Source organism: Apium graveolens, chromosome 10 (genome assembly GCF_009905375.1).
Source record: "Apium graveolens cultivar Ventura chromosome 10, ASM990537v1, whole genome shotgun sequence".
NCBI classification, from domain to species: domain Eukaryota; kingdom Viridiplantae; phylum Streptophyta; class Magnoliopsida; order Apiales; family Apiaceae; genus Apium; species Apium graveolens.
This window is the reverse complement of record NC_133656.1, coordinates 116,033,431-116,045,917: the sequence shown is the minus strand read 5'-3', so window position 1 is coordinate 116,045,917 and position 12,487 is coordinate 116,033,431.

The following is a 12,487-nucleotide window of genomic DNA, read 5'->3' as shown; positions in this document are numbered from 1 at the left end:
CACTGCTTGGGTTGCTAAACACACTTAAAACTCATTATGTGCAGGGAAAAATGAAGAAGTTCATATGGATCATAGACAGTGGATGTTCGAGACGTATAACAGGTGATAAGGCCTTGATATCACAATTTGAGGAGAAAGTTGGCCCTTTGGTGACAACAACAAAGGATTCGCAATGGGATATGGCAAGATTGTTTCTGGAAATATTGTCATTAATGATATAGCACTGGTAGCTGGTCTTGAAGTGAATCTTCTTAGTATTAGCCAATTTGCAGACAAAGGTTTTGAAGTTTTATTTGACAAAAAAGAATGCACTTTTATCAGCAAGAAAACTGGTGAAGTTGCTCTGAAAGGAGCAAGAAAAGGAAGCTTGTTTATTGCAGACTTGGACTCAACAAATAAGGATGATATTTGTTGCTTCTACACCAAGGCATCAGAAGAACAAAGCAATCTATGGTATAAAAAGTTGTCTCACTTGAATTTCAAGGCAATTAACATCTTGGTCAAAAGGGAGTTAGTAAGAGACATGCCTAATCTGAAGTTTGCTCAAGCTGAAGTTTGTGAAGCCTGTTAGAAAGAAAAAATGAAAAGATCAAGTCATAAGTCAAAAACTGTGAATTCTATAAGTGCACCATTGTAACTTATTCACATGGACCAGTAAATGTCTTATCAATTTCAAGGAACAAATATGTACTTGTGATGGTGGACGATTTCTCAAGATACACTTGGGTAGAGTTCATGTACTATAAAGATGAGACTCCACACATCATAATTGAGCACATCAAGAAGATAGAAAAATAGGCTGAAGATCATAATTATGTAAAGAGATTGAGAAGTGATAATGAAACAGAATTTAGGAATGCAACATTAAGTGAATTCTGCAAAAGCAAAGGCATTATTTAAGAATTCTCAGCTGCTAGAACACCTCAAAAAAATGAAGTAGTTGAAAGAAAGAACAAAACATTAGTTGAAGCTTCTAGAACAATGCTACAAGATGCCAAGTTGTCAACAAGTTTTTGGAAAGAAGCTGTTAATACTGCATGTTATACTCAAAACAGATATCTCATTAACAAGGCCCATAGAAAATCACCTTACTCTATTATGTCTAAGAGAAAGCCTACTGTAAAGCATCTTCATGTGTTTGGAAGCAAGTATTACATATTAAAAGACAACTCTGAATATGTGGGAAAATTTGACTCAAAGGTTTTTGAAGCAATTTTTCTGGGATATTCACTGGAGACAACTGCCTACAAGGTCTATGTGATTAATCAAAAGAAGATTATGGAAAGGACAGATGTGACTTTTGATGATGACAAGTGTCCGGGCTTGGAATGCCTTGATGAAAATGAAGCTGAAGCCCTTGTATTTGAAAACCTCAACATTAATAGTAATTCTGATGAAGAAGATGAAGCTACTACATAATAGATGATGAATGAAGAGACTACTGAACAGGAAAATCATGGGAATGGAATCTCATCTCAAATACCTGAATTTGATAACACAAACTCAGGGGGGAGAAAGAGAAGAAGGATCTACAAATCATACCAATGATGAAGAAAATGATGAAGGCACAAGTCAACAAACTCACACAAGGGAGTGGGATAGAAGTCACACTAGAGAAGCAATTATTGGTGATCCTACTGCTGGTGTGAGAACTAGTAGTGAAACTGCTAATGAGTGCCTACATGCATGCTTTCTGTCTCAAGTAGAGCCTAAGAAAACTGAAAAAGCTCTAATGGATCATGATTGGATATCTGCCATGCAGGAAGAGCTGAATCAGTTTGAAAGAAATAAAGTTTGGGAGTTAGTTTCTGCACCAAAGAACAAAAGTATAATTGGAACAAAATGGGTGTTTAGGAACAAAATGGATGAAAATGGCATAGTTACCAGAAACAAGGCAAGGTTGGTTACTAAAGGCTACTCACAGGAAGAAGGAATTGATTATGATGAAACCTTTGCTCCAGTTGCAAGACTTGAAGTAATAAGAATTTTTCTAGCATTTATTGTATATTCAAATTTTAAAGTATATCAAATGGATGTCAAAAGTGCCTTCCTAAATGGTGAGCTAGAAGAAGAGGTTTATGTGCAACAGCCATCTGGCTTTGAAGATCCAGAATTTCCAGATTTTGTGTACAAGCTACTCAAGGCTCTATATGGACTAAAGTAGGCACCTAGAGCTTGGTATAATACATTGTCAGAATTCCTACTTAAGCATGGTTTTACTAGAGGGACTATAGACAAAACTCTTTTCTACAAGAAATATGGTGATGATATGATCCTAGTTCAAATTTATGTGGATGATATCATCTTTGGTTCTACAAATGAAAAGTTGTACCAAAGATTCTCCAGACTTATGCAGAGTGAATATGAAATGAGTATGATGGGAGAATTAAGTTATTTTCTTGGACTATAAGTCAGTCAAAGAAGTGATGGAATATTCATCAGCCAAACTAAGTATGTCAAAGATTTATTGAAGAAGTTTGGTATGGTTAATTGTTCACCTGCATCTACACCTATGTCTACAGCAACAAAGTTGGATGAAGAAATGAAGGGCAAAAGTGTAGATATTTCAAGCTATAGAGGGATGATTGGATCATTGCTTTACTTACCTGCAAGTAGACCAGATATCATGTTTGCAACATGTCTATGTGCAAGATTTCAAGCCAATCCAATAGAACCACATTTGATGGTTGTAAAGAGGATTTATAGATACTTGAAGGGGAATCCAAACTTGGGATTGTGATATCCTAAGGGAACTGGTTTTGAAGCTGTTGGCTACACAGATGCAGATTTGCTGGATGCAGGGTTGACAAAAAGAGCACTAGTGAAAGCTATCAGTTTCTTGGACAAAGACTTGTATCCTGGTATAGCAGGAAACAACAATTTGTGTCAACTTCTACAGGAGAAGCTGGATATATAGATGCAGGAAGATGTTGTGCTCAAGTGCTTTGGATTAGAAATCAGCTAATGGACTATGGCCTAGTGTTACACAAAATTCCAATTATGTGTGACATTCTAGTGCTATATCTATAGTGGCAAATCTAGTTAATCATTCTAGAACAAAGCACATTGATGTAAGGTACCATTTTATTAGAGAACATGCTACAAATGGTACTATTGAGCTCATTTTTGTTCCAACAGAAAAACAATTAGCTGACATTTAGGTGAATTTGGAATGCTTAATTCTTCATCCTAAGGCAAGAACTCAACTAATGTGTTGCAGCAGATCAATTTCTAGTAAATCAAAATTAATTTGATTTAATTGGAAATTAACTGAAATATGAATTATAAATATTTCAAAAATCTCTGCATATTTATTTTTCAAAAAAAAAAATTTAACTTGGAATCTTTCAAAATTCTAAGTAAACTGCTAAGTTATTAATTTACATTTGTAGTATGTAAAACTAACACAAGGCAGACTTAAACATGATCAAAAGTATATAGAGTACAGAGTTCTCGATTAGTCTAACTGACTTATCGACAAGTTATTTTAAGACTTCTCGAGTGAGTTCTCGATAAGTCAATTTACTGACTTTTCGAGTGACTTCTCGATAAGCATTATTATGACTTATCGATAAGTCATTGTAGAGTTCTCTAGTAGTGTTAACTTGTAGAGTTCTCTACAAGTATCTTTTTAGACTTATAGATAACTCAAAACTAAAATAATTTAATTCAATAAATTATTTTGGTAAAATACTTTTGGTAAATTCATTCTGATTTTATTTTGATTTATTCAAATAAAAAAATTGGAATCAAATTCAGTCCATTTTTGGACAAACTGGGTATTTATTTGACATCTCGATAAGTTAATTTTTTATTCTTTAAAAGAGTAATTTAAAACGACTTCTCGATATGTAATTCTTTTTCAAATTGACTTCTCGATAAGTATAAACCAAAAGCCTATTTTTGACTTCTCGATAAGTCATTTGCTTTTACTATAAATACCCAGACATCTCGATACATGTACATACTTACACATTCGAAATCTCAAGTGACCAATTTATCTCTCGTTTTTACTCCTTTTTCACTAGTTTTTCTTACCCATTCACTCTCAGTAAACAAAAATGACACTCAATGTTGTTAGAGCTACTATACCAGAGAAATGAACAAATTACCTAGCTTTTACTGATGCTAACCAAGCCCCTAATAGTTTCAAGAGGTTTGTAAAATTCTTGTCTGAATCCTACCTTGTAGGAGCTTTAACTGCTAACCCAGTCTTGTACCTGGATGTTCTGCATGAGTTTTGGATAATAGATATTGTAAGGACTGTTATGAATGACAATACTGTATCACTGGCGATAACTTGCTCAGTTGGAGGCCAACAGATAGAGTTCAATGAGCAAGATGTGAATATATATTTGGGTCTTCCAACTACAAACTTAGTGGAGGTGCCAACCCAGGATGAACTGACTGAGTTTATGGACTTCATCAACTATGGTGGAAGAATCAACTTGTCAAGCTTGAACATGACAAATTTAAAGAATGAATGGTCCTTTGTGTTTGATTCTGTAGTGAGGGCCTTCACATACAGGAAGACATGGTATGACAACATCTCAAGTATGGTGCAGAAGTTGGTGTACTCAATAGCCCACAACAGATTGTTGGTCTATTGATCCTGGAAGAACTTGCAACCAGGCTGACCATGCCCCTGTCTGCTAGAGGTAAGGAAATCTTCTTTCCTAGATTCATTATGTCTACTTTAAATCATAAAGTAACAGACATATATTTGTTGAATGGTATAGATAGCACGAAAATAGGCAATTGTAAGCAAGTGTCCAAAATAATATTTGGTTCACTTACTACAAAGAACAAGGTAAATGTCAGTCTGAAAATCACTCCATTCATGTTGGAGAGGTTTAGTAGTTACCTTTACCCAATTCCTGACATGAGATCAAATGCACAATCACACAACTATGGTCCCTGAACCTGTGGAAGTATAAACACAGGAACACCCACAGGGACCTTCCCAAGATGAAACCACTTTTTCAAACCAACTAGCTGCTAGGAAACCAACGACCTCATCTTCTCAAAAGGATGAGGTGAGTAAAAAGAAGAGAAAGGAGATAAACTTAACAGTCATAAATGAGAGTGGTGAGGAACAAACAGAAGCTGAGTCACCATTGGTCAAAAGAACAAAGAAGAGTAAGAAATCTGAGCTAACCACTCAAGCCACCTCTATATCCTCCCAAAAGGATGCAGTTGTAAAAATGGGGACTAAACAGACTCTAGATACATCCTCTCAACAGGATGTGTCTATTGAAAAGAGCATTCACCCCAATGCATCCTGTATAGAGTCTGCACAGCCTGCACCTGAAGAAATTCAAGTGTATGATAGGAGAAATAAGGATGGCACATACAGTGAGAGCACATTTATTGAAGCTCCCTCATCTATTCAGGGGGAGCTGCCAACACTCACTTCTGAACAACAACTTCCAATCTCTCAAAGTTTTTCTTCCCATACAGTACTTGAATATATTTCTCAAGTGCAAGCTAAATCAAGTGATTTGGTTCAAGAAACCTTGCTCACCACCCAAACACTACAATTAGATGGTGAGATGCTACTAGCTGGGGTAGACCTTGATGACACAATCAAAACCATGGGGGATTCATTAGTTTTTACTGAAGACCTCATGGATATTACAAATGCACCTTCATGTGCAAATCAGTCTTCACAGACTGTTAGGTTTGAGGGTAGTACTCCTAAGGGAGAGCTATCTAAATCCTCTCCAATTCAATTGGAGGTTCCTCATGTAGGAACAACTCCCCTCAAAACCCTAGCAGAAATTGCTTTAGCAGTTGATGCTAGGAGTACAATTGCCAATGATCCTCCTATGGGGGAGTCAAGTTTATCACATTCATGTGGCAGTGCTTTACAAGAAGCACAAGGGTTTGAGACTGGTGCAATGACAGTAGCCCAATCAAATCCCCTCCAATTCAATTGGAGGTTCCCACTACATGTGAGGAACAACAACTTGTCATAACATAGAGCAATCTGTGAGTAAAACTGTGACTTCAGTCACAGGTGGTTCTGATCCCTCACACCAACCTTCAACCTCACAACCTCAACAACCACACCTTCTCTCTCAATGGCTTCAAGAATCTAACTCTCAACCTACATCTGTAGATGATCTTCTAGTTGAGAAGATTTCTAGATTAGCAAACATCTCTGTTAGGTCCACACACTGTAGAAGGGGGTTGAATACAGTGTTTACTACAATCAAATCGAATATAAGAACTCAAGTAACTGAACACAGATTTATTCAACATAATAAACTCTGTTACAAAGAACTATTCTCTCTCAGTGATGAACAAATTATCACGAGAGCTGCTAGGGTTACAAAAAATATTATTTTCGATTAAGATAACACATATAGTGTAAACCCTATGTCTGTGTTCATATACTACACAGTTATAAGATAATCTTCTAATTGATATCAACTATGATTCTGCTTCCTAAAATATATCTATCAGTTATCTTTTCTTCCAAGTATTCTATTCTTCATAGAATTTTTCTTCATGCATATTTCTTTCTGTTTAAGCTCGATCTTCTTTTCTTTCAATCAGCCGCCTTCCTTATCTGAACGTCTCCTTAAGTCCTGATATTATCTCCTGATTAATATCTCCTGATAACTTAAGTCTTGACAACTTAAGTTCTGATATCTTAAGTCCTGACTTCAGTATAAGTACTGATTTACAGTTAAGTACTGATTTGTCCTGTTAAGTAAGATCTGAAAACTAAACACAAATCATATTAGTCATGACATCACAAATATATCTAACAATCTCCCCCAACTTATAAATTAGCATAATATACAAGTTCAACAAATATTTGATGATGTCAAAAACATTAAGTATAAATGCATGAGAATTTGACTAGATAACTACAACTTATAGTCCTTATAGCTTTACCATCCTTAAAGTCTGATTTCAGCTTCAGTCTGTATATCCTTCGGAATTTAAGCAGTTGTAGATCTTTGACTTGGCTTCAATTTCTGATCTCTTTGATATCAGGAGTTGTTATGAGATAGTTCTTCAAAAGACATCTCTCAGCATATTCAAGTTCATTGACCATCCTCCTTTTAGCATTCTTCAATTCAACTGTATCTTCACCAGTTTGAAAGATAGCAGCCCTGAGATCATTTATTTTAGCTTTCCTTATATCCTAATCCAGTCTGATTATAAAGGCTTTATCAGACTCTAGATTGAATTCAAGTCCCTTAATACCAGAAAATGTAGTGATGATCTTTGCGGTATTAGGCTTCATTTTAACAATATCTCCACTGTGAGATCTATACTTAGGACAGTATGGGATGTCAGACTTTACAGAGTAAAGCCTCTTCTGTCTTTGAATATTTGATTTTAAATAACCTGCAGCACCATCTGTTGATCTATTTTTCACTTGAAGTAGAAATATAACATGTTCTAGTTCTTCAAAATACTTCAATGGAATAGCATTCTTCCTATTATGAAATACCCTCCCATCTGTCATAAATTATAATATAACATCTTCTTTCAAAACAGAGTGGTAAACCATTTGTACAGATTCAAGTTGATTCAATCTCTCAGGAGTTGTTCCTACTCCTGGTTCACTCAAGGAAGTTGGATCATTGGTAGTATTGTTTACTCTCTTCTCTTTAGAACTACCTAATCCTGATCTGTCCCTTGCTTCCTTTCCTGTAACAACTCTTGCTTCAAAACCACTTGATGTAGTCTTCAAAGGTTAAGTCTGTTGAGCTTTTGTGAATTCTGGTAGTAGAATCTTTGAAGGTTTAACATGAGCAATGTCAGAGGTTTCCTTTTCCTTATCTTCTGATATCAAGCCAACTTGAGCTATGTCGGAGGTTGCTTGCTTCACTGTCATATCAGAACTTACTACATCTTGACTCTGAACAACTTGAGCCATGTCAGAGGTTGGTTTAGAAATCTTCTTTTTCATCAGAGTAAGACTAGTATCTTCTTCATCAATTATTTCATCATCCATGATTGGCATGTATACCTTTACAGGTTCATCAATTTTTTCTTTGCCCTTGGACCTTGGATCTACCTCCACTTGTGATTTGGCTTTGGTTGCCTCAGAAATTGTCCTTTCCTTAATCACAATACCCTTAGGTTTTGGAAGTTTCTTTTCAATAACATAAACTTTAGACTTGGAGTTGAAATTTTCTGCTTTAAGTCTAGATTCTTCTTCCTTTAGACTTTCAAAGTCCATTCCTGGATTTTCTTTGAGAAATAATCTTTTTAAAATTTCTTCATCAAGCTCCAGATGTCCAGTAGAACTTATCATTTTACCAGTATCAGAACTTATTCTTCTCCCAGTATTAGAAATTTTTCTTTGTCTTGTAGTTCCAGCTTTGCTTGATGAAAAACCTTTGCCTTGACCATGACCTCTACCCATTCCAGAGTTTCCCTAGTCATTATTTCCATCATCCTTACCCTTCAGTACTTGACTAGATTTGCATTTGGAATTAATCATTTTCTCCCCCTTTTTGGCATCAGCAGGTACAAGATGAGGATTGGATCTCATTGAGTTGAGTTTGCTGAGAAGCTTGATTCTTTAGAATTTCAGAAATTTGATCTTGTTGCTTCTCCTGAGTCTTTTCAAAATACCCAATTCGGTCAAAGGTTGGCTTGAAAAATCTGTTCTTTTCCAATTTTATATTCATATCTTGCTAGATCAGAGATTCTTGAATTTTATTCACCTTGTCATGAGTTATTGAGTGTTGACCTTGAAGGTGCCTTGTACTCAATGCAGTAACTCTCAGCTGTGCCTTGAAATCATCATTTATTAGCATTTCATCAGCCTTAGCCAGGTGCTCAGCAACTATTATTTCATTAGAAACAAAAGTAACTTTGTTCCACTCCTTAGTCCACTCCTTTCCTCTAGGAGTTTCACTCCAAGGTACTGATGCATCCTCTCTAACAAAGTTCTTGATCAAATCAGCTTTGTTAACTGTTTGTTGAGGTGCATGTCCTGAAGGACCAGCTGCATCATCATCTACATTTGTAGCAGCTTCACCAGTAATTTCAGCATTTTCAGCATCAGAACTTACAGAGCCTGCAGTATTATCATCCTCTGATAAAAGAACAGTATGTGAGGCTATAGAGGCTTCAACATCATCCTCTAAATTCTGATCTGTAACTAAGTTCTGATCAACATCCAAATTTTGATGCCCACCTAAAATCTGATCTTCAACATCTAGATTCAGAACTGGTGTTGATGGAATATCTGCATTGAAATCAGCATCCAAAATTGGTGTTGTTGGTGGAGTGAGTTGAGTTGGTGGAGCTTCCAAGTACAGAACCTCAGGCACAACCAAATTATGTATGTCTATTTCAGCACTTGTACCTGGGTCTTCAACATGTACTGGATTAATGATAGGAGACACAGGAGGTGTAGACACTTGTTCAGGAATATCCTCTTGCTCTAGAATAGGAGACTTTGGAGCTTGAGTAAAGTCTGATTCAGCTGTGGGAAGTAATTCAATGACTATAGGTTCTGTTGGGATCAGAGATTACTGACCCCCTTCCTTAGTTGTTGCTTCTAGAATTTCTTCAGAGTGTGATAATATACTTACAGCCATCCTGGCTCTTTGCTTTTTAAGTCTCTTTACTAAAGTAGAGACTTTGGGAGCTTCATCATCAGAATTTAGCTTTCTAAGCCTTTTGAGGGGCCTAGAACTCCCAGTTTCAGTATCTTTCTGAGAAGAGATCTTCTCAGCTTCTACAACAACATGTTCTGATAGGGGAACCTGTTCCTCATTATCTGACTCATCTGTTTTCTCAAATTATCAACATTTATAATTGACCAGTATTGATTTAAAACATTCATCACAGGATAAAGTGAAAAACTGACGAAGTAAAGATTGACAATTGGTGAGTAAAGCATGCACAGCCACATAATTTGAGAAATAAAGATCAAATCTTGCAATTAAATAAAATTTCATTAACATATCAGATGAGTACATTTGATGAAATTTATCAATTACATGTAAAAATTACAAGATAGACCTAATCTTAGAATCTTAACATCAACAGCCTTAGTCCTAGTCTAAGAAAACCCTATCGACTAGTTGATGTTGCTGCTGACGAAGAGCACTACAAGATGGATGATCCGTTCTTGCTGACAGAGAGCTTCTCTCCTTTCATCTTCCAAATGATCAAGATTGAGGTGATATTCCATCGAAAAGAACAAGAGGTCTGTGTGAACCTCTTGTGGAACTGAATTCCAGAGTTCATCAGGAATGGCGGTGACATGCCACTCCTGCTGCCAGTCATCACAACTCAACTCTATATTGAAAGTTTCATAGTTCATGAACAAGTTGAAACGAACCATGTTTTTGATGAGTATGTAAAAAGAGTGAGTTTGTGAGAAAAATGGAAGATGTATTGGCTGGAATGAATAGTTGGTTTAAATAGCCAATAGAATACCAAGAGACATGAGGAGTATTTAATAATTACAAGTAAAAATTATGATACCTCGTCTCCCTAGACCAATGTGTAATAATAACAGTCAGTAAAAGATTTAAAGCCTGAGTTAATGGGCATGGGAAATAATGAACAATTACTATGCACATGTAGGTTTTCAAGACATACACGTTAACCACTAACCCACATTTATTATGACTGATTTATCTCACATAATCCAATATTTTGAGAGAATATAATCGTTCAAGTAATGACCAAAAATAAACCAAGTAAATAAATACTGCCACGTCAGCATCAGAACTTGATTATTATCAGAATTTAAAAGTCATCAGAATATGGCTCCTTAACTCGAAAAGTGAATGTTTATTCCTGTAATTCTTCACACAAATACTGATATGGTACATCAGAACTTAATCATCAGAACTTCCATCAGAACTTGTCCTCAGAATTTATGCAAATGACACTTAAACTGTTCATCCAAAACAACATTGATCACCACAGTAATTTTCATCATTCATAAGGAGTGTAAGTGTGTGCATTTAGCTAAATATCAGACAAAGAGTAAAGTCTGATTCACTTCAGTACATCTTAAAAATAAGGCATAACTAAGAACTTTGCTCAAAATCTGTCATTATTCTGAAGTCTACTATAGAATGAGCTCATGCATGAGTCCACCTCAACTGTTTTGTGCTCATTTTATGCATCTTTTGAAATTCCTTTTTACAGTGGCTTCTCAGTGTAAGTGAGTCACAACTGCTTATCAGAATTTATGCTGTTATCAGAGTATTTATCCAGTAATCAGAGAATGTGAAAAGTCACCAAGAAAATTTATTTTGCTTTTGTAATGCATATTACTTAATACCAGCAATGCACTGTGGTCTTCCCTTCCACATTCTTCTCTAGATCTCAAAGGAGTACCTGATTTTTATTTCTTTTCTTTTTCTTTTTCTTTAGATAAGTGAGGTTTATCAGCACTTAGTACATCCATAAGATTTACTAACATCAGAACTTAACAGATAAGAAGCACTATTCTAGTTTTTGACTTAGTAATAAGATACACAAAATAAACATAACTAAGCTCAGTATCAGAATTTGCTAGTGTTATTAGATTTCCACATAAACAATTACTTCATACATGGGATCATCAATATATTAAAGACTACTAGGTCAACATCTAGCACAGTTATCCTCATTAGATTGAATAGTCACAGAAACATTCATATCACTATCAGAGTTTAGAAATTCACATCAGACAACAATCAGTACTTAGAAAATTTCAATTTAAGCACAGAATACACAAAGATAGTAATATCTGTAAATACTGATCATAAAGTCTGATGTATCAGAACATAAACTAAGCAGATTTAGAGAAAGAACCTGAAACCATTCCAAGTTCATTTACCAATCTTGTAAAAGTAGCTTCACATAGTGGTTTTGTGAAGATATCTGCTAGTTGTTGATCTGTTGGAACAAAATACAATTCCACTGTACCTTCCATCACATGCTCCCTTATGAAATGGTACATAATGCTAATATGCTTTGTCATTGAGTGTTGAACTGGATTACCTATCATAGCAATAGTACTTTGATTATCACAGTAAATAGGGATTTTAGAATATATTAACTCATAATCCAGTAACTGATTCTTCATCCAAAGAATCTGTGCACAACAGCTTCCTAAAGCAATGTATTCTGCTTCTGCAGTTGATGTGGAAATTGACTTTTGTTTCTTGCTAAACCAAGAAACCAATCTGCCTCTAAGAAATTGGCAGCTTCTACTTGTGCTTTTCCTATCAATTTTGCATCCTGCAAAATCTGCATCTGAGTAACCTATTAGCTTAAAGTCTGATTCTCTAGGATACCACAATCCCAGATCAGCTGTACCCTTAAGATACTTGAAAATTCTTTTCACAACTGTTAAGTGAGGTTCTCTTAGATCTGCTTGAAATCTTGCACAAAGACAAGTAGCATACATGATATCAGGTCTACTTGCAGTTAGATAGAGTAGTGAGCCAATCATACCTCTGTAATCAGTAATATCTACTGATGTACTAGTATCTTTATC